Source organism: Phalacrocorax carbo, chromosome 8 (genome assembly GCF_963921805.1).
Source record: "Phalacrocorax carbo chromosome 8, bPhaCar2.1, whole genome shotgun sequence".
NCBI classification, from domain to species: domain Eukaryota; kingdom Metazoa; phylum Chordata; class Aves; order Suliformes; family Phalacrocoracidae; genus Phalacrocorax; species Phalacrocorax carbo.
Window position 1 is genome coordinate 7825172 of NC_087520.1, and position 22468 is coordinate 7847639.

Sequence of the window (22468 nt, forward strand, 5' to 3'; positions counted from 1 at the left end):
GCTTTATTTAAAGAAAGGCAATTCTTCATGGGCAAGTGTCACTTTGCAATGGGAAAATAAACATGGCACTTAACATCATTAGTATCTTATTACTCATGTTCCCCTGGGCAGCAGAAGGTGTCCCGGTTTGGTCTTTGCCCCTGTGCCCTTCATGATCAGTTGCCTAATTTCAGCTGAAAAACTGCTGATTGTTGGCTTTATGGTGTCCCACTAACCTTAGAGAAATATTTTGGTTATGTACTCACCTGAACAGGTTGAAAGGAAGGACTTTTTTGTACAAATGTGTCCAGTCCAGTTAGTGGTACATGTGTGCCCTGGTGGAGATAGCTTTAAGTTTGTTTGCCAACTGCCCAACACGACAGCACCCTGATCCCACCCTATTCCTGTAATATCCAGGTGTGACTTCAGTGTACATAGCTGTTACTGGAGAGGAATGTTTCTTTTCTAATATCACTTTCTGGGCTCTCTGCAGAGGTCTCCTGCATCACACAAGGACTGGTATACAAATAATGGATGTTTTGACTTGTTCTGGGATGGATGATTTGGGGGAAGGTTCTCCTATCCTGCCTTGTATGTGCAGCTTGTGCACTTATGGCGTGGCTCCCTCCCACAGAGTATTGTCAGGGTCCTTCAGGCCACTTTGGCTCCTGCTCCTCCAGACACTGGGGAGCTTGCCTTAGTCATTCATACACATCCTAAATACTTCCATGTCCCTTTTCCTTAACTCTTGAACTGTGATACTGTTAAGCCCTCTGATGAATCCCATTTATAAGAACAAGCCTAATTTCAGTTAGTGCCGAACATTTTTTCTAAGCAATTTGTGACAGTTTTAAGTGTCTGTCCATACATGTCCAGAGGGTTTTTTGCACTTCCAAAACTGTAAGTTAAGGAGACACTTTGAGATGAACTTCAGTAATTTGATTTCAGTGGGAATTAAGCCTCTGAATACATATTTAGTCAGGGTCTTTAAGCATTAGATATCAATAACCAAATTCTTAATTTTTGCTTTAAGCTGGGAAACAGAGTTGTTGCTTTGCCAATTCAAGACACAGTTTCCTTTTAAACATCCCCACAGGCTTTTGTGAGACAACAGACACAAATCACTTTATATATTTTGGCAATTCCCTTATTTTTGGAGGCAGTGCTCATACTGTGAATTGCTTGTATTTTCATTAAATTTATTAATATCATTACTTTTAACTAATGCTCACCCCGAATAATTTTCATGGCTCTGGATGGTCTTTTTCCGTCTGTTCTGTTGACAGCAAAGCTAAGCTGTTGCTCTGCCTTATTATGGAGTTCTTAATGCTGCTGTGCACCTGTCTGCACGCTTTTATGTTTTGCTCCTCATAATGAAGTCCAATGGCTGCCAAGCTGGTGGAGGAGGGAGAACGCTTCCGTTTGACACCAGCATGCTGAGCCATTTGTTCAAAACTGCAACTCCTTTAATCGTGCATGCTGCACCTTAAGAGAGCCTTGTTGAAGTTAATTATTTCTGTTGGCATACCCCAGCACTCAAGATGTTCCAGAGTGAATCACGATGGTACCTCTCCTAGATTTGTTATAATTTATTAAAAGCTACATTCATTTGAAGGTGAAACGTTGGCAACAACCTTTAATTTAAATCCTGTGACAATTTTGTCAGTTTTATACACTGCGTAGCAGTAAAAATTATACTTGGTGGGGAAAGGGGAAGGATAAAGAAAGTAACTTGAAATTGTTGTAGGAAGCACATCAGTAGGAATACAGAGGAATAGCCATTCTAGGCTGGAAAGAGAATCCATGCTGTTGTTTGTGGCCATTTGGGCTGCCTTAAAAAGCTGGACAACTCATAATTACCTAAATTCATCCCAAATTCATGCTAGAAACCTATAAACTCATTCATGCTAGAAAATTCTAGCAAAACCAGATTTCTGAGCAGCACAGTAGCAAGTGAAAATGAAGCTAGGATAATGCAGGGCAATTCATATTAGAAAGGACAATTTATTAAATAAGAGTTGAAACCGCATGCCGTTGTATAAAGCAGCGAGGTATTTAAGATGTAGATTTGTGTTGGATCCTGTTAGTCATGGAAAGCTGCAAAACGGTCATCAGGAAGAAAGAAAGGAAATGAAATGAAATGGTTCTAAATGCCTCAATGAAATGCTTCTAAAGTCTATTTTAGTTTGACTGCAACAATATATTTTACCTGGTTTTAACTTCTGAAAGTGGTGGGCAGCCTGAGCTAAAACTTTATGCAAAAGCTGAAATGTAGCAGAGAATTTCTGTCCCATTTGTTGTCTGACAATTGAAAATTAAGTTTTCTCAGGAAAAATGTCAGTCAACCTTCTCTTTTGGGGTTTGCTAAAGAGAGTTGTAGTTGGGCTTAATTGTCAAATACAAAAGTGCAAAGGGTTGCACGAGGAAGTAAGTATGCCACACACATAGAAAAGGCCAAGGCAATCCTGACTTATACAGCTCAAAACTAAACTATTTGCCAGTTCCCACTTAGCCAGGTCCCAGCTGGCTTAAAGAGAATCACATTCTTCCTGAAGAAATGGTCCAAGATGACAGTGTTACCGGGGATGTCATCTTCTCCTCTTCCAAATAAAAACAATAGATTATTGAAGAAGAATGAAAAATTATCTGAAAAGAAACAGTGAAAGGGAAAAGTGCCAGAAAGGGAAAACATTTGGTTTAATTTTGCTTTTTTGTTCCCATAAGACACAACAAATGACATTCACACCATAACATACTCCCTTAATAATGGCAATAATAGCAGCAATACATCTTACTGCACACGGTGCGTGTAAGCAGATGACATTCTTGGAGCTTCTCAATGAAATAGTGACTTAAAAGGTTGTAGCTCCTGCAAGATTAAAACAACGGATAATTAAAACAAATTCAATACACAAATAAAATCAGTATGCCAGTAAGGGAATAATTTAGAAACTAAAAAATAAAAGTATGATAATAGTGATATAAGATTCTATCTGGTTTTGTAGCTCTTTGCAGATTTGCCAATCAAAGCAGAAGTAATCATATAATAAGGTATATGTCAGCTGTAATCCTGTTTTCCACCTAAACGTATAAACAAATGGAAAGGAGTTCCTACTGCGGTGATGTATATGGCAGGGAGGTGAATGTTAATTTTAAGAAGTGTGATGCAATTTAAAACTGAGGGGCTCCCTTAATTTTCATAGCCTTGGTTCTGTAACTGGTGCTGCGAGGAAAGGGGGGGGGTGGGAGCAGACTTTTCCGTGACCTTCTCTGTATGCTTGAAGATGAAGAATTGCAGCTGGGGGTGGGGACTGCCCAAGCCACCAACATCCAAAGGTCACAGAGAGGCAAAGCAGCACCAGAACATAACCAGTAGCTTTTCCAGGCAGAGTCTGCACACTTGTGATATCTTTCAAAGAGATGCCACCACCCAGGACCCTTGCTGAATTTAGAGGATTTGTTTAGATATGCTGTTCTGGAGGCAAAAAGTCCAGAGAAATTTTTAAACCCAAAATGAGGTAGGGTAATCATTGCTACAGCACTGTAAGGCTCAACATCAACAATTAGTCTTATGGCATTAATAAGAAACATAAAGTCTTTAGCTTTTTGGCTTTCAGGCAAATAATTATCTTCCTTGTGCTGGAAGTTGATGGTAACTGCAGGCATGCTCTAGAATTCTTTTTTTTTTTTTTTAAGGTAGTTACTATTTTTTAAGAGGATTTTATTCACATAGGTCATGGAAATGATCTTTCTCTTGAACAGATTAATTATTTTAAGATTACTTTTGAGTAATTTGCACTTGTGAGTGCAAATACGTGCTTGTGTTTAATTGTATTTTAAAAGCATCACATTAGTAATTGACATCTTTTCTAGATCTTCCTACTAATTCTCAGGCTTTCTTTAAAAAAAATCAAACTCAAGCTTGGCTTTCAACTCTGAAGTCAGAAAATGCTTGTAAATTAGCACTACAGGAATATCAGCTTGGGAAATCAGTATCTACAGGGTATTTATTTGTAGAAATCTGTGTTCTTTAAAAGCTAAACACCACAGCCCCCACCTCCCACCCAAAGAGAACCCCTCTGGGCACTGCCTTGGTCCCTGTGGGTTAGAAATTTGTATGTTTCTCTAGGTTTTTATCTGCTTATTTTGGCACTGGCTCCTGCAGCGAGGAACAGAGGACGTGCTCTAGGTGCATGCTGCGTGCTGCTGCGATGTTCCCAGATTAGGTTTCGACTGATCCGTGGGCTGGGGGGAGCAGCAGCGTTGCTCACAGCTGTGCATCTGGGACACAGCGGAGCTCTACTCCAGCCCATTTGATAAGCTTTAGGATCAAATCCCACAGTTTGTATTTGGGCAAACCTTCCATGCAACTCGTCAGGTTTTCTCTCCTTCAAGAGAGAGGAGTAAAGACTCGACTCCCTGAAAGCACCAAAAGAGAAACTTGCTTACATTCCTTTTTCTTTTCCCTTCCCTTTCCCTGAAAGAGGATTGCTTTGAATTTTTCTTGATTCCAGCCACCAAACCCAAATCCAGCAGAGGGAAGTGATACTAAGCACAGTCCTGGAGAAAAGAAGTGCTAACAGGTAAAAGCTTGAAAAAGTTATTAAAGCAGCTGATGTTTTCTCATACTTTTTATCTCCTTCTTATTAATTACTAGGAACATTTACAGTTGCCATCATCTTGTGTCCCAAAAACTCCTTTATCCAATCATGTTAGTCCTGGTCAAAAGCCAGTGACTCTCATAGTGTACATAAGTCCTTTTTTTTCCCCATCATGCGATGTCACCAACTCTTCCTGTCCTTATACTATCAAAATACGTCACCAGGTGAGGAAAGCGTATCCAAATTTAGGAAGCATCAGTGCTTCCTCCTTTGTTCCTTTTCTTCACAGATGATTCTTTCCTGTGGAAATTCTGAGTTCTTAACTATTGCATGGCAGGAGCAGCATGCAGACAAGCAGCTAGTATAGTAGGTCTCCAAAAGTAGATTGCCCCATATTCTGATGTATGTACAATCTGCCAGTGAATGTAAATTATCTTCTTGGGCCACTGTGAGCTTTGGCGGATTGTGGATTAACCCAGTCAAGTTTGCTCTCAGTGACAATATGATGATGGAAGAACAGAGCACAGTGCAGGCGAAATACCTGTGTTAATCCAGACTTTGGGAACCGTTTTGTAGCCTGCACTAATGTCTCGTTGCTCTGGGTACTTTGCTGGATTTTTCCCTCTGTTACAGCTATAAGAGCTGCAGGTGCTGTCCACGTAACAGAATAGACATACTTTTACACTGGCTGCCATGCTATATTTTAAATGCTGTAGCTATTCCATTTAAACATAATGAGATGGGTACCGTGCATCTATCTGATGTCAGTTGATTGCAGAAAGAGCATTCAGCTGAAGTTTAATTAGCATGTAACTGATAATCCAATTATTCTATAATGATTTTGAAATTACATGAGCTACATATTTTGTGATTGTGGCCTTATATAAAATACAAAACTTGTGAGGAAATTTTAGCTGTTTAATCAACACTTTAGAAAACCTATTCTGAGTTATTCAGATATCAATTAGTTGGAAAAGGGAAATCTTAAACTAACATGTATTAACAGTGTTAATTGGCATCAGCCTTCCCATTGAGTCAACTGCAGCATGGAAGCCCATTTCCACCACAGTGTGTGATATAGCACAGAATGTGCAATACATACAATGCCTCTTATTGTGCCGAAATTTTGTAAGAAATTCAATTATTCCCTTATACTGGGGGTGGATCTGATACATAATTAATTCTGGCTTGTTTTAAAAGATGCCTCCGTAATTAGCAATGCATGGAATGCATTATCTGTGGCATATTTTTAAAACCTTAGTAGTTCCCCTTTGAAACTAGCCCTTGCTCTTTAATTAACAGATAACATATTGCAATATTAAATTTGACACGTTGACATTTTGGCAGCATTTGAAGGGATGTTGTTCATTATGGTTGCCATGGCGAGTACTTTGTTTAATTTATGATCATGTGCCTTTACTGATAGAAGAATATCTTGGGGACAGCACCCACAATGTTACTTCAGAAGTGCTGGTTTATATTTGACTTTGTGTTCTGGAAATCAGGGTAATGTGGGCAGTGGGAGTATTTTTACTGCATGTCTCTGATGTTGCATGGTTCTTTCCCAATGAACTGTGTAAGAACAGTTCTAGTGTCAGAGGGGGAACTTTTGGGAAGGCATCGGAGCCTAGTCTTGAAAACCAGTTAGCAGAGAAAATCATTGTCTGAGAGAACTAAAGACAGGAAGATTAGATGTTTTCAGTGAATTGTCATCTGAAGGAATATGATTTGTTCCCATTAAAGTCTGAAGGGATCCTAGCTAGACTGGCCATTCAAATCAGATGCTAAATTGCCTAAAGTTAGAGGTTGTTGATAATCACTAGCATGCTTGGAATTGTGCAAAACCTGGAAGATAGCCCAACATGTCTTTCCTTTAATAAGTTGATAGGAAACACAAAAAACAGCAGGAAAAAAAGTCATGATTATTGAATTTTCTCATTAAATTAATAATAAAAATAAAAGGCTTTCATTTCCTTCTGCTAGATTTCTGTTATCTTTTAATGTGACATATGACTCCTGCTGTTTCTGGTCCAACGCTATTACAATAGGACAATAACAAAAGATTCTGCATTCATTCATGGCAGAAGGAGGGAAGGGGAAGGTTACAGACTTATTGTTTTTCTCTTTACTCACAGCCAAAGGGGTTTTTATTCTCTGGATATATTTGGGTACCAGATGGCAGACTGATTTCAAAGTTGTCAAGCAGATTAACTGAAGTTAAGATCCTAAATCCGTTTGGGGACCTGATGATCCTGCTTAGAAAAATGCCAATGATCTTACCTAAAGTTGGGCATTTGGTATTTGAGAAAATAAAACAGGTTTGTACATCCAAATGTTAACTCAATTTTAAAACTTCATTCTGAAAAAGAAATGTTAGACTCTTCTGAAACAAAGGAGGAAGCAAAACAATGTGTCCTCGCTGAAATATTTTCCTTGGATTTCTGTGACAAAGACTTTTGATTTGGATTCCAGGAATCCCAAGGCACTCTCTCTTCGCCTTCTCTCTCTGAGCTTTTGTCCTGGTTTTGCCTGGGATAGAGTCAATTTTCTTCCTAGTAGCTGGTACAGAGCTGTGTTTTGGATTTAGGATGAGAATAAAGTTGATAACACACTGATGTTTTACTTGTTGCTAAGCAGTGCTTACACTAGTCAAGGACTATTCAGCTCCCCATGCTTTTCTGGGTGCACAAGAAGCTGGGAGGGGGCACAGCCAGGAGAGCTGACCCCAACTGACCCAAGGGATGTCCCACACCATATGATGTCATGCTCAGCATAAAGAGCTGGGGGAAGAAGAAGGAAAGTGGGGATGTTTGGAGTGACGGCATTTGTCCTCCCAAGTAATGGTTATGTGTGATGGAGCCCTGCTTTCCTGGAGGTGGCTGAACACCTGCCTGCCCATGGGAAGGAGGGAAGGAATTCCTTGTTTTGCTTCACTTGTGCGCCTAACTTTCGCTTTACCTCAGCCCATGAGTTTTCTCACTTCTACCCTTCTGATTGTCTCCCCCATCTGACCAGGCAGGAGCGAGCCAGTGGTTCTGTGGTGCTTCATTGCTGGCTGGGCTTAAACCAAGACAGCTTTCTAGAGGAGCCACTTGCTCTTGTTATGCGAACAGAGGGTGCCATTACCCCAGGAACCCAACCTAAACCAGTTCCCATAAGCATGATAATGAATCATGGAAACATGGGAATGATTAAACAGATTATACACTCTAAGTGCAGAAGAGCAAAAGACAAACTGCTTCCACCCCTTACCTCCACTGCAATTAGCACTGCTGATTTTTCCCAAAATTCATTTGTGACTCAGTGATCACAGCAGTAGAATAGTGCTGAACACTTAAAGTAGCCTAAGGTCTTGGGCTTGGATGATATCAGCGTGGTTATTAGAAGTGCCCAGAAAGCCAGGTAATTCCAGCCAGCTTTTTGACTGCCTTTAGTAGAGCAGAATCGTACCATGAAGTCAACTGGTGATGCTAACACTGTTCAGACGCATTGCTGTCCTGCTGTCTAACCCTGGCCTTAATGGAGCAAGACTGCATGATCGGAAAATGCTGCCTAATGGTTATTGTAATACCCGCTTTTGCTGATAATAATTTACAGCTATGCACAGAGCTGGCATAAGGGAGGCCATGGAAAACTTCAGGTCTACACAGAAATGGATCCGCTCATTGCTTTGCATGTTGAGCTGATATTCCAGAAGAGATAACACTGTTTTGTTGGGTTTGGTGTTTTCAGTTATTTTTTCTATTTCTTCAGTAAAATTTCTCAGGATATGGAAACAGAGTAGAAACAAATAGAAAAAATTCAGGCCAAAGCGGATTTTTTTCAAAGTGGAAAGGAGCATAGATATGTTTTAAGTAATCCTTATGTCAGCATGAACTGTTTGACAAAAACCAACCAACCAAACAAACAAAACCTATTGAGATATATTTGTGCTGCAGGAACATTTTGGGAGTGCACGGATTTGTGTATGTCTGTGTGTTTGTGTTCTAGTCCAAACTCCTTGGGTCTGGTTGCTCTATACGAAATAAGACAGGGACTGAACAGCCTAATGATGCTTTAAAACATTTGTGCCTTTCCCCAAGCCTTACCTCAGCATGGCAATCTGAGAGGCTGGGTAAGAGACCTTGCTTCACTTGTGGTGGTGGGATTTGAGCTGTGTTCTTAAAAGCTCAACCAGCAGGGATGGCTCTATTCTAACAAAGTCATGCCACCTCAAGGTAACTCGGAAGGTACTGCAGAAGCCTGGAGAAGGCATAATTTCTCCCCCTTTTCTTTACTAAAAACAAAGCGAAGTGGTGAGAGATCTGTGAGCGTGGCTTTAATGAGCTGCAAAAATGGCACAGTGATTCAATGTGAGCCAGAAATTAGTCAGGCTGAGTAGCAAAATGACACTTTCTTTTAAAAACACCACAAAAGCATACTGTAATTTTGTATAATTACTGATCAATTGCCATTGATTTATGCCTCTCATTTGCCATCAAAGGACCAACTAGAATTTAGCCTGAGCACCAAACAACAACTGGATGCCTTTCTAATAAGATGTACTAAATAATTATGTAAGATGCACCTGGACTTCAGGATCGTAGAGACTTCTGTCATGGGAAATTGAAACGTAAGAGCATGAGTTTTTAAAAAACTCGATTCTCCTGAAAAGGCAAACATTTTCTCCCATGGATCAAGTCTGGCCATTTGCTAACACTCTGACTCACATTTATCCTGTTGTAAAGACAAGGGTCAAGATTACCAGTCCCACCTAGTTTTGGCACTTAACTAAAGAGTCTCTGCTAAGACCCTAGCTATTGTAGGATCCTTCATTTGCTAAAAATAGGGGAGATGTCTTCACTGGTGGTATAATGCATTATGAATGTAAATTTATTCATTCCTTACTGCCATCACAGGCGCTGACTTTCTCAGTCACATTTGCTGTTTTATGACTGGTAGTTGATTCAACACTACCTGGAGTATATTTTGTATAATAGTCAGGGACATGCTGTGAGGAGTAGGATGGGGCTGCTGTTCAGCCGATGGTCAGCGATGGCTCCTGTCCACCCCACATCTGGTACCCAGGTCCATGGTCTCCATTGCTGAGCTGCTGCTGTAGAGTCCAGCTGTAGCAGGACTGTGGGCCCGTACAGGGAGGATATCCATTCCCTGGGCAAAATAGAAGCTATATCTGGCACTGTTGTAGCCAAATGTGTCTACCGATGAGGAGATGAGTGATATGTTCAGAGCCTGACCTTTTAGTAGTTTTGTGGAATAATTTAAATCAATATTGCTGTGTGACAAATTATAATTTCTGTCATCTGACACAATGTTCTGGAGGAAAAATTGACTCTCTGAGGAACATAAAATGTGAAATGGAAACAGCAAAAGCTTAGTTTTCCTTTCTGCTGCTCCCTTGACAGTGAAAGGAGACCAAAACCTCAAGAGATATGACAGCATAAATTTTGACACCCCACCTGTATTTTCAAGTGCCAAGATTTTGTGTGTCTGGCTGTGTACAGGCACAGGACATTTGTGGGTGCCCCTGCCCTCAAACAGTATGTGAAGAAAATGCTTGCACTTTTTCTCCCTTCCCACTGAGATAGAGGAGGTTTTAATTGATTGTTATGAAGGCAGAATTTAAATATAATGAAAAAGACAGCACAACCACAGTGCATGCTGTTGATTTATGGTTTCCTTTTCAAGCAGAAAGTGGCAGGTTACAGTGCAGAGAAATACATTGAGAGAAGGCAAAAGGATAAAAAAGGGTTAGAGAGAAAGGAAGAGGAAATGGTTAAAAAATGCACCTATTGAAGAGGGAGAGACGCTACAGAGAATGGGGCTTGCAGGGAAAGGACATCTCCAAGAATGCTTGGAAAAAATGTGTGGGTAACAAAAGGAAAGGAAAGATCAATCTAAGGAGAGGGTGGGCAAGTCAAATAAGAAATGGGGCAAAAAAAAGAGGTAGAGAACAGGAGCTGAAACACTTTTTCTCAGTGTTGAAATCTTGAATCTCTCTCTGCTTTCCTAGGCTGTTTGCCACATTGGGATGGTGTTCTCCAACACTGCTGGTGAAGGTTGCTCTTGCTTAACATCAGTTGGGTGCACTGGGCTGCTCAGCTGGACCAGTCATGGGTCCTACCTGTTTTCCTGATGAGTGTTCCTGGTAAGTTTTTCCAGGGCTTGGAAAGTTAAATATGTAAGAGTGATCAAAGAAATAAAGTGAGTAGCCAGTAATACTACATGGTAGTTTCATAGCTAGTTACAGTATAGGTTTAATTAATAAAATGTCCTGAAAGATAAAAGCAACAGCCTATGATACCTAATAGTCCTGTAGTCCAGGGTCTCATCTTTGGGAAAGCAGCAGCACTTGTGGGATATTTTTGCTAAAAGATGGTGGAGGGCCAGGGTTAAGCCAAATGAACTTTCTTTCAAGGCGTATCGGAAGTTAGAGAGGCGGGGAGTGAGTCATCATTCAGAATTCTCAGAATAGATCTGCTAAATTTACAAATTCCATATTAATTCCGGTTCTCTTCTCCAGCCTTGACTGGCAACAGCTGTTTGCTTTCTTCTACTTTACTCCTTGGCTTCATAATTTTCACATCAAAATGTACCTGTTTGTGTGCTGTGAGATCCTGAATTGGTTTAGAAGATGATGGTGTGAAGGGGGTCTATCAGTACAGTAGTGAAGGAAAGCAAGAGAATATTTTCTACTTTGTTTCATTTCCCACTGCCCGTTTTCTGTAATTATTCTAGAAAAGACTGTTTGTAGATGTATTTCTAGAAAGAACAAAGTTTTGATGATTGCAGGATGTTTGGGCAAAACAAACTTCCATTTCTTTGAGAAGCTGGTTCTTTGCCCTTTTTCAAACACAAAGACACAGAGCACTGTGACCTCATTAGTCAATCAAGCAAAACAAATTGAATTTGAAGTAATTAATACATGCCACAATGTACTTGGGAATACGTTAACAACTGAGAACTATTTGCAAAGAATTAGTTCAATTAATTAAACAAAGATTAAACTAATCGGAAAAATTATTCCTTTTGTCCAGGTCTAAAAATTAATATCAGTGACAGGTTTTTTTTGGCTGTTGCACTGCCGATACCTTCATTGATGAGTCTTGCCTCTACGAGTAAGCAAATAAAAGCATAAAATGTGACATTCTCACAGCATTTTTATTCTGGTTTGATTTAGAAGTTGGGATACCTTCTCCTGTCTTGGACTTCTGTGTTTTAGAAGGAATGAGAACTAAGTAGTGCCAAGTGTTTGGAGACCTAGTAACCAGAATGATGGGAAGAACTGGGGCTGCACAACCTCTAGAGAAGGGGGGATGCAAAAAGATATAAAAAAAGAGGTAGAGGAGGATGAGCTGCTTTGTATAATTGCTTGGGCTAGGACAAATTATCATGGAATAAAATAACATGGAGAAGTTCTAAAAAAAAATTCTAACTGGAAGGTTAATTAAAGCTGAAGGGGATCATCTCTGAGTCTCCACCCTCAGAGATTTTTTAAGAACAGCCTAAGCATGACCTTAAGTCTAGCATACTTCACCTTGGGACACAGGAGATAGGTAACATGACCTTTCTCCATGTTACTGCTACATCTGTGATTCAGGTACAAGTTGTGTAGGAAAGTAAATATTTAAACAGTGAGAATATTCCCTTTTTCTAATAATATCTAAGGATTGAAAGTCATCTGAGCATCATCCACTTAAAACTGGTATACAGAAAACAGGAGTGTTAGGGGTTTTGGGGGAGGAGGAAGTAGCTCCACTGCTTTGTACACTTACTTTGAATAGAGATTTCCCTGTTTCAGTGGGATTACATATTTTCTATCCATAGACCAAGTTCATCTGTTTCATAATCCCCCTATGTTAATGCATCTCACCGATAATGAGAGAAAGAGGCAAGTAGAGATGGAGATGAAAGACGTTAATTCCTGTACGAGGATCTGCAATAATCCATAACCTGGAGAACAAAACCGTGAGGTTTTGGGTTGTGGGATCTCCCATACTTTCCTCACTATTGATTACAGGCTACTTCATTGGTGGCTTTGAAAGGTTGCTCTCAGTCATGCCACGGCTCACCTCCATGCAACGAGTGCTTCTGATGTACCACTACAATCAAGCGATTTTTCCCTTCTACATCACCCTTCTCATTTGGCAGTGCCCACCTTGAACTTTTTGGTTATTTTGAGGAGCTGCTCCCTTACCCAAAAGCCTCTATTGTTATAGATTACATACAATTTCTCAGCAATGTCTCCAGTGGTGTTTGAGGGGGTCTCAGGAACCATTCATGCTTAGGCTGCAAGACAGTGACACAAAGCTGAATGGTACCATAATGTACTCAACACAAGTTTTGAAGACATCATGTTATCACAACCAGAACTAACTCCAGAGACTATTATATGCATTTATTATACAGTACTAAAGTATAAAAGACTCAATTAAAGTTTATTTTATATAAAATTAACACTCCTTTCTTCCTCTTCACTGTGCTGATTACGTTAAAACAGAACAATGAGGCAGCTGCAGTGGAACAGTATCAGAGAAATTTCTGTCAGCATTTACTATAGGCAAAATTATAAGGCTAGGTTTCCTCAGCCAGTTCAGTGAGCCAACTGGCTGCACATGTTGCAAATGCTTTTTTATACTAACATGAACAGCAAAAAGAATACATTGAAATTTTCCTTCTTTTTGAAAAGTAAGAGAATGGTGTAAACACAGTAAAAATTACCATATTCAGCTCTTGCATTGTGCTTCTCCTCCACAGCTTTCCAGGGCTCTGATCCAGCGAAGCCCTTCAGTGCTCGTACAACTTTAAGCACCTACGCAGTCCCTTTGAAGTCACCGTGACTCGCTTTTAAAAAGTGCAGTTAAACACATGTCCCACTTGAACTTTAGTTTGATATGGATGTTGGAATTTTCCAAGGGAAAATGCTGTGGTTTACAACTGATTCAATTCACTTGATTTTAGTATATAGGGAAAACTGATCACCTTTGATCACCTTTGAAAAGCAGTCAATGAAAATCAATCACAGGGATGCATTTCTTTTACTTTCTTTATAGTAGAATAAAACTTCTCCAGACTGGGTTACTTTTTCAGGGTCCTTTAGTGTAATTTCACTAGAAGGTTTTTGGATCTACTTCTATTAAATTTTATACACTTCTATTCCATGAGAGTGAAAAATAATATTTCAAATGACAAGTCTATTGAAACCCTCATTTTTTTTATCATATGGATTTTAAAAAAATCCTTCAATCTATTTTTTTCCTCTGTGATGGATTTGGAATAAGAATAGTAATTTGACAATGTAAATTTGCATAGAAATATGCTGCCTAAGAACCCATTTATTACACCAGTTATAACTCAAGCAGATATGAAATGGCCCAAAGGTAAAGCAGAGTTGATGGCAGAATAAAAACGTGCATGTAACTTTCTGTGGGCTTAAGTTTCTTGACTTTGTGATTGTTTTCATTTAATATGTCTCCAGATGAATATTAACTTTTTTTTTGCTGGATGTTTACTTCTGGCTCACTTGTACTGAAATAAGAAAAGTGGGTGCTCTGATTAACATTTGGTTTAATTTAATTGCAGCCTTTCTATTCCTTGCTGAAATATAACTTTATGGGATTTTTTAAGGGTGATTTGTTTTTTCTATTTTTCAATGACTCAGAAGGGATATTCCTACACCAAAAGCAATCACACATTGTAGGCAGCTACTGTAATTTTTCTTCCTTGGCAATAGTGGACATGTACTACTTTCCTTACATTCAGATTCACTGAATATGTTGTCAAAAGAACAGAGTTCTATTCCGAGTTCTGTTTTTTTTTTTTTCTATTTCCCACCTGTATTGCTTCCTGACTCTCAGCTGAGAAATCTAATTCTCTATGAATTTTACTCAAGGTATAGAAAGAGGAAAGTGAGTTAGGGTTTAATAAGAGAGAGCAGCCAATGGTGCTTCTTCATAAGCTCAGAGCCTGCTCCTACCCTGCTAAAATATATTTAAAAGTACATTCTCACTTGCCTTGCTCAGCTTGTGCTTTCTAGGCAAAGATGACTTTTCCTGGAGTGGAGACAGGAGGGGGTCTTAAAAAAAAAATGGACAAGTCTGGTTTTTTTTTTTTTTCTCTTATAATGTAACTTTGAGACAAGGTTCTAAATGCTGAAGCCAGCTTAATATTGATTCTGTTTGTCTTGTGGCTTCCATTCAAGTCAGATCACAGAATCATAGAATCATTAAGGTTGGAGAAGACCTCTAGGATCATCAAGTCCAACCCAACACCCCCAGGTCTCCTAACCGTGCCCTGAAGTGCCACATCTACACATTTTTGAACACCTCCAGGGATGGTGACTCTACCAACTCCCTGGGCAGCCTGTGCCAATGCCTGACCACGCTTTCAGTAAAGAACTTTTTCCTAATATCGAGTCTAAACCTCCCCTGATGCAGCTTGAGGCCATTTCCTCTCATCCTATCACTAGTGACCTGGGAGAAGAGGCCAACACCCACCTCACTACAACCTCCTTTCAGGTAGCTGTAGAAAGCAATAAGGTCTCCCCTCAGCCTCCTCTTCTCCACGCTAAACACCCCCAGCTCCCTCAGCTGCTCCTCATCACACTTGTTCTCCAGACCCTTCACCTGCTTCGTTGCCCTTCTCTGGACACCCTCCAGTACCTTGATGTCCTTCTTGTGCTGAAGGGCCCAAAACTGAACACAGGGGCACAGGGGCAGGATCACTTCCCTGCTCCTGCTGGCCACATGATTCCTGATACAAGCCAGGATGCTGTTGTCCTTCTTGGCCACCCGGGTACTGCTGGCTCATGTTCAGCCAGCTGTCAGCCAGTACCCCCAAGTCTTTCTCTGCTGGGCAGCTCTCCAGCCACTCTTCCCGAAGCCTGTAGCGTTGCCTGGGGTTGTTGTGACCGAAGGGCAGGACCCAGCACTTGGCCTTGTTAAACGTCATACAGTTGGCCTCAGCCCATTGATTCAGCCTGTCCAGATCCCTCTGCAGAGCCTTCCTACCCTCAAGTAGATCAACACTCCTGCCCAATTTGGTGTCATCTGCAAATTTACTGAGGGCACACTCAATCCCCTCATCCAGATCATTGATAAAGATATTAAACAAGACTGGCCCCAAAACGAAGCCCTGGGGGACACCGCTTGTAACCAGCCACCAACTGGGTTTAGCTCCATTCACCACAACTCTCTGGGCTTGGCCATCCAGCCAGTTTTTTACCCAGTGAAGAGCACACCCATCCAAGGCATGAGCCACCAGCTTCTCTAGGAGGATGCTGTGGCAGACAGTGTCAAAGGCTTTGCTAAAGTCCAGGTAGACAAGATATTGCATGTCTTCAGTAAAGTCTTGTCGTTATCCTTACTCTTCTGAAGAGTCACCAGGCTACAAAATCTAACTTTGAAGATGAACATGAAGCTGAAATGTCATACGATATCACAAGGTTTAATTGGACAATAACTACTTTTCTGTTCTCTTATTCTCTGTTAATGACAAATGAAAAACAAAAAGAAGCTTATGTTTCTATACTGCAGACAATAATGACCACCACATGGGTTGTAATAATCATAATAGACTTGCCGTATTTTTCAGCTGAAATAGTTTAATGTTATTTTTTATTACTGACTAGCGTTGTTTGCTGCTTTAGAAATTCGCTCTGTAATTTTAAATATCTTTTTTCCCCATGTATTATGGCCATATAAATAGAGTAATATTTTTCTCCCATTGCTTTTGTTTGGTTTTCTGACTCCTTCCGTATTGATTTGTCTCAGTGCTCTGTGAAATTGATTACATTTGCTTCTTTAGAAATGAGGCTTCTGGAATTCTGCATTATATTTACCACTCAAGAAAAAAATGACAACGAAGAAATAGGTTTCTTTTAGAAATGAAACAAAAGCCTCATTCGGATGAGAGTTAATTTAATGAAAGTATTTAATCTTCCCCTCCTCCCTATCCTGAAGCAAGAAGTTATGGCACTTCTTTATTTTAAGATCTCCTTACCATGTTTATTCTGAGTCATTCTCAGTTTACTGGCAGAAATGAATTTTTATTCTGTTAGGCCTGCTGAGATTATCCTGCTCTGTGACAGGGAGCTTTAGTCCTTCTTCTGGTTTGAGCATCATCAACAGACTGAACTGAAGGGCTTGTTATAGTATATTCACTTAAATTAGTACTGCTTCTCACAAGAATTCCTCTTCCTTTTTGCATGACCAGAAGAAATGGAGGGGAAGACAGCAATTGCAAGGAGGAGAAGATGGCAATTGCTTTTGTGGCAAGTTCACATTCTGCTGGATTTGATCCAGAGGATTTAACTGGCCCACCAAGGATTTAACTGGCCCACCAAGGAATGGTGACTCCATGCCCTGTGCCCAGCCTGCAGACCGTTTTAATGCAACATCACTTTTAGCAAGCAAACCTCTTCCTACTACCTCGGTAATGAGACATGGCGCCACAGGTTGCACTCAACAAAACTACAGCTGAGTAGCTCTGTCTGTGTCTATGGCAGTCCGGCTGCTGAAAAGCTTAACTCTGAGGAGGGTTAGCACCATTGGACTGGCACCCGGCCCATGGCTGGGGTGAGCTCTGTGTGCTCAGATCGAGACAGGGAAGAGAAAACCAGCTTGGCTCCATGCTCTGCATTGGTGGTGGGAGACTCTCTGAAGTGGAACAGCCTCTGCTGTTTGCAGAGTAGACAGATAAAACTCAGTCTTGTCAATTGTCTAATGTCAGCCTAGTGCCTTATTTGGAGACAAACACACCCATCCTCAATTCACTTGTGAGCTGTAGCATATTGTGGACAAGCAGGTGCCTAATTTTAGCAACAAGAGTCAAGGCAGCTGTAGCGCAGCTCTGTGGAAACCTTTCACCAGTATAGGGACTGGGATGTGGACATTTTTCTTCTACAGCCTAGAACCACAGTTGGAAAGGTGTCCTTATGGCTGTTCTGCTTATGTTCTGTGTCTGGGGCAGCTGCGATAGCAGAGGGTACTACAGGAAGGCCATGCTTTGTGCGGGTCACTCTTATATCCAGAAAAGCCAGTTACTGTCCAGATGTAACCATGCAAATGCACACAGCAACCCTGACTTGCAACTGCTTCTTGTTCGAAATCATCTTTACATATGTGTGGCAGTGAGCATTAAAATTGACCTCAGGACCTGGAAATCCATGAAAGCTGGACGCATTCATTTCCTGACTGTCGATGTCCCACCTTGGGGCAAGCCTGTACCCCTGCCAGCAGGTTTTGTTTCTCATCTGGCAGTCCCTGACCTGTAACAGCTCAGGGTGCTGATGAATGTTGAGCACGATGGGAGCTTTAAAAAGAGAAACAGCTTTGTAGATTTGCATTAGTTACTTAGCTTCCAAATTGCTGCTGTGGAAAAAGTTCAGATAAAATATGTTTTATGGAAAGGTTCTGCAGCTTCATATCACATACCATTTTTTTTCCCCTTGTATAACCATATTAGGCCCTTTAAATACTGTGAGAGGGTGTGGGGAGAGGTGGGAGTGAGCAAGAGAAGAAACACTTGCTCCCTCTGTTCACTATGTGTTTAGAGAGCCGAAGGTTGAAGTGGAAACTAGATCACCCTCAATGTAAAGTGTGTCTTATAGTGGAATTAAGAAATTTCACAAAAGAAAAATGACCACAAGTCAGGCTATTCTTTTTCTTTCTCCCACTTCCTGCCATGTTTTTATAGCTATTATTGAACAAAATCTGTGTCACAGCAGATTGATCTCTTGAATGATGTTTCCTAGAGCAGGAAAAAGCCTCGGGCCCTACATGAGCGGGATCAACAAGGTGTTATAACAACCTGTTCATGGGTGGCTGCTAGGAGAGAATCAGAAACGGGTTGCTTTGAAAGCATTTTGTCCCAGTAGGCACCTTTCCAGGGGATCACTGAAAGAAGCAAGAGGCTCGAGATAAGAGACCACATCTGTGTGGTGTGGTCAGTCTCAGAGAGCTCAGCCACCCCTTTGCAATGGGGCAGAGGTCAGGGAGCCAAGGGAGAGAAGATACAACAAGCACCATCATGGTGAAAGGTTGTTAGTTGGCACATTGTGACACCTCAGTTTGGAGAGCTGCAAATAAAAGTATCTACTATGCAGGCCAGCATAATAGCAAAGGCAAGAACTGAATGGAGACAGATGCAAATGTCTTGCAAAGTAATCTGCTTGTGTCAGAGACTGATAATATGTGCTCACTGGGCAGGGGTCATCAGTCAATTCTTGTTGAATTTCCATCTGCTGAACTGCATTTCAGCTAGGGATAGGATCCAGAAGTAGTTTTAAACATTGAAATATCTTAACCTTTTCTCTCCACTCCATTGCTTAGACTCAGACTCCAGTTACAGACCCAGGGCACTGGGGCAGATACTATAGACCTGTCAAATAGTCACAGCTGCCAAAGGCTGCTTGTCATTAATGATTGGCATGTTCACTTTGCAGTACTTGTGACTCCCATTATGGCCTGTTTCAGATAATAAAAAAAAGCCCAGAAGCACCTGATTAAAGGAAATATTAATCTGTCTGTAGGGAGAATTTTTGTAGTCCTCTGTTCTGATAAGCAAATCATGCCATTTGGAATATTAAAAAAATGAAGGCAACATCTTGATGTCAAACCACAAAATTACTTTGGCCAGTGCTTCAGGATCTTTTAAAATCTGTATTAACAAATATAAACAAGTCACCAAGGAATGTTTTCAGTGCAATGTTATTGACAGGAGAGACCAGAAAGCAAGTCCTCTTGAACCATTACCATCTCAAGATGTAAATCCTTAATGATACCATATATATATCAAGCCTGTATATTACTTAGGCAGCTATAATAGTTCTGATGTTCCAATGAACACATGCTCTGAACAGAAATGATTGCACTCTTCACTGCATACTTAATCAGCTTTTCAGCCAATGTATTGTAAGCAAGATTTTAAAACTCTGAAAATGGCAGTTTATAGCAAATCATAACGTTTGACAGGGTGAAAACACACTCCTCTTCAAGTCACTGTCTTCAGATGAACTACACCTTCAGAATATCCTTATGAAGTAGAGAAAATCATAAATGCTGTTTTGTAGATGAGGAAATGTGGTTGCAGACAGCATAAATGACTTTCTCAAGGTTGTGGCAGATTTCCTTCTATTTGCTCCTCTTCCTGGGTCTAGGTCATGGTAACATAATCACACCACACCACCTTTTCCCGGCTGCAACTTGATGATAGTGGGAGTGTTGCTGGTGGAACCTCCTACTTTGCCTTCAGATAAAAGCCAGAGCTAGGCTTAGCCTCAGCATCATATTTTGTTACTCCTGTAAGGGGGAGAAGATCATTGAAAGAACGTTATAGTAAATCAGTCCAGTGTAGCATTATTGAAACAAGAGTCTAGTTAACAGAGACAAAAAGAGCAATAAGCATGGATACTTCTAAACTTTCTCTTTGCACCTCCCTTCTGTGCTGTGGCAGGATGGCTCCTGTGATAGCTCCAGTGAGGCTGGTGGCCCTGTTTCTGAGGGACACAGCACCTGCATTGCCCACCAGCATGGATCACCTTAGCATGCAACACATTTGCAATCTGCCTGCCTCACTTTTTGATCTTGTGACAGCAGTGTGTTTTGTACCCCTGTGTGAAGTCAGTGTGCCAGAAAATCTTTCTCCAAGGTTGCTTCTCTCTCTTGGATGCTCATAAAAGTATGTACTTAAACAGGTCCCTCAGCACCATCATGTGAGGTATTTCAATAGTTTTATTGGGGAAGAAGAAATTACAAACACAGCAAATGGAATTTTATATTCCCAATCCTTAATTAGCTTTACTGGGGGAGAGTGAAAGGGGCTGTGCACCCTTCTCATTTCTCTTCCCTCTCCAAAATAATCTCTATCTTAATTTATCTTGGGTCCTGGTTAATCTTCTCTCTCATCTCACACGCTCTGAAACATCTCTCTTCTAGAAACACTGCCTCCTGTATCTCTCCATGTGATTTCCTCTTGGAAATCAGCCAGTCTCAAATGAATCTTCTGGATAGAAAGCTGGCCCTTCCTGACTGGCTTGATGGGTGACTCATGTCTTTGCTTCTGCCTCCACCCCAAATATGGCAGCCTGAGTCACTGTCCTTCATCACATCCCTCACTAACTCTTCCTTCCTTCCCCCAGTGAGAAATTCTCAGCCGATGTGTGCATGAAATGCCTGAGCTGCTAGACAATCCCAGTGCGCTGACGTGACCCGCAGGCTCCCTGCAACCCTTGTGCATTGCCCTTTGTCTCCATTGCTCTGCTGCTGCATTCAGGGACAGACTGTCGCTTTCCACATGTTCTGGGAAAGGGCTAGCGTGTGCACGGGAGTTACAGACTAAGTCCCGACTCAGAGTTTCGTTCTTTGACCATGTCTGAACATTATCACTGGAGCTAATTACCTAGTTAATTAAACTGTCTCAAATACAGGCCAGTATTAGGTCTTGGCCCTGACCTTTTGTTTACATTTCTGACCAGCCCCGATTCTTCATTTGGCAATAAGTCAAAATGTACAGATGGATCAAAATAGCTCATAATTTCCCAGTTAAATATGATTCTTTGCAAATAGTAACCCAGACTGTCACAGCTGGTATTCACAGGACCTGAATGATACATATGCAAGCTGGAAGGGCTTTGGAGACTCAGCCAGCCGGAATAGACACAGTGCCACGCAGAACACTTCCTCACTCACATCCTACCTGCTGGCCTAAAGAAATCCCCTGTGGATGTGGGTGGGAAGACTTCTTTCCTTCAGCCAAGCTGTGTTGGCCTCGTACAGAGCTCAGCCAATGAAACCTATTACTGTCAGAGAGCTGCTCACCACCAACTCATGGATACCGTACACTCAGAGGAATTGCCTGACATTCAAATATTCAAATACATATATATTAGAGGAAACACTAGTCTTCAGCAAGCTGAAAGCATATAATTTAGTCAGATAAATTATTCATTGTAAATAATTTGTTCAGCTCCAATACCCAGCAACAAAAGAGTTTATTTTTCATTCCTTCTGTGTATTTAAGATTCTTTTATCAAAAGTAATGGGGTTACCCAGAACAATCTCATTAATATTGGGGTTTTTTGCTTACCTACATGTTCTTTAGAAATGGGTATAATGTAAAACTGTAGATGTATTTGTGTTAGATTCCAGCTCAGGGAGCTGAGGCAAGAAATCTCTGTTGAGCATGTACAGTGGCACACATTCCAGTGTGAATGTATTTCACAGTTTACTAAGTATTAGAAATGACATTTTTGTTATAGTATTCTTATGTAAGTGGCACCTTTAGCTGTATTCTGAATTCCCTTCTCTATTTCCCCTAGTTAAGAACATAACATAGTATAAGAATTAGTTGAGGCTGAAGATCTAACTAGTCAGGCAGACTGTCCATCAGCAAGGGAACCTGCCAAGAAAACAGTGGAAGAACAAGACAAGCATACAGCAGTGCCTCTCCCAGCTTCCAGAAATTTATAGCCTGGGGTCATTATGATCCATGAGTGCATTTTTATGCTTAGTAATCTCTGGATATTTCTTCCAGGAGTTGGTTGTGTGTGTGAGCGTGAGAATTCATCTCTGGCTTTGGTTAATTCCTCCCTTTCTCATTCTTTAGATTTACAAATGTTTTCTACTCTTACCAAAAGCAACAGTTATATTATTTGTTCATCCCCTTTAACATGTTGCCACTGTGATTTGCCCTTACAAACTCTTCCGATGCGCTTGCAGAATTTCTGAGTCAAGAAATGTACAGTTCCATGGTGTCCTGCCTCTGTCAGAGCATTTGAAAAAACCTGTGATTTACAGGAAAATATGTACCAAATTCTGAGTCCCAACAACTTACCTTTATTGGATTTATCTTTGTTGGTATCTGCTTATCTCAGCGGCCATTCTGTGTCT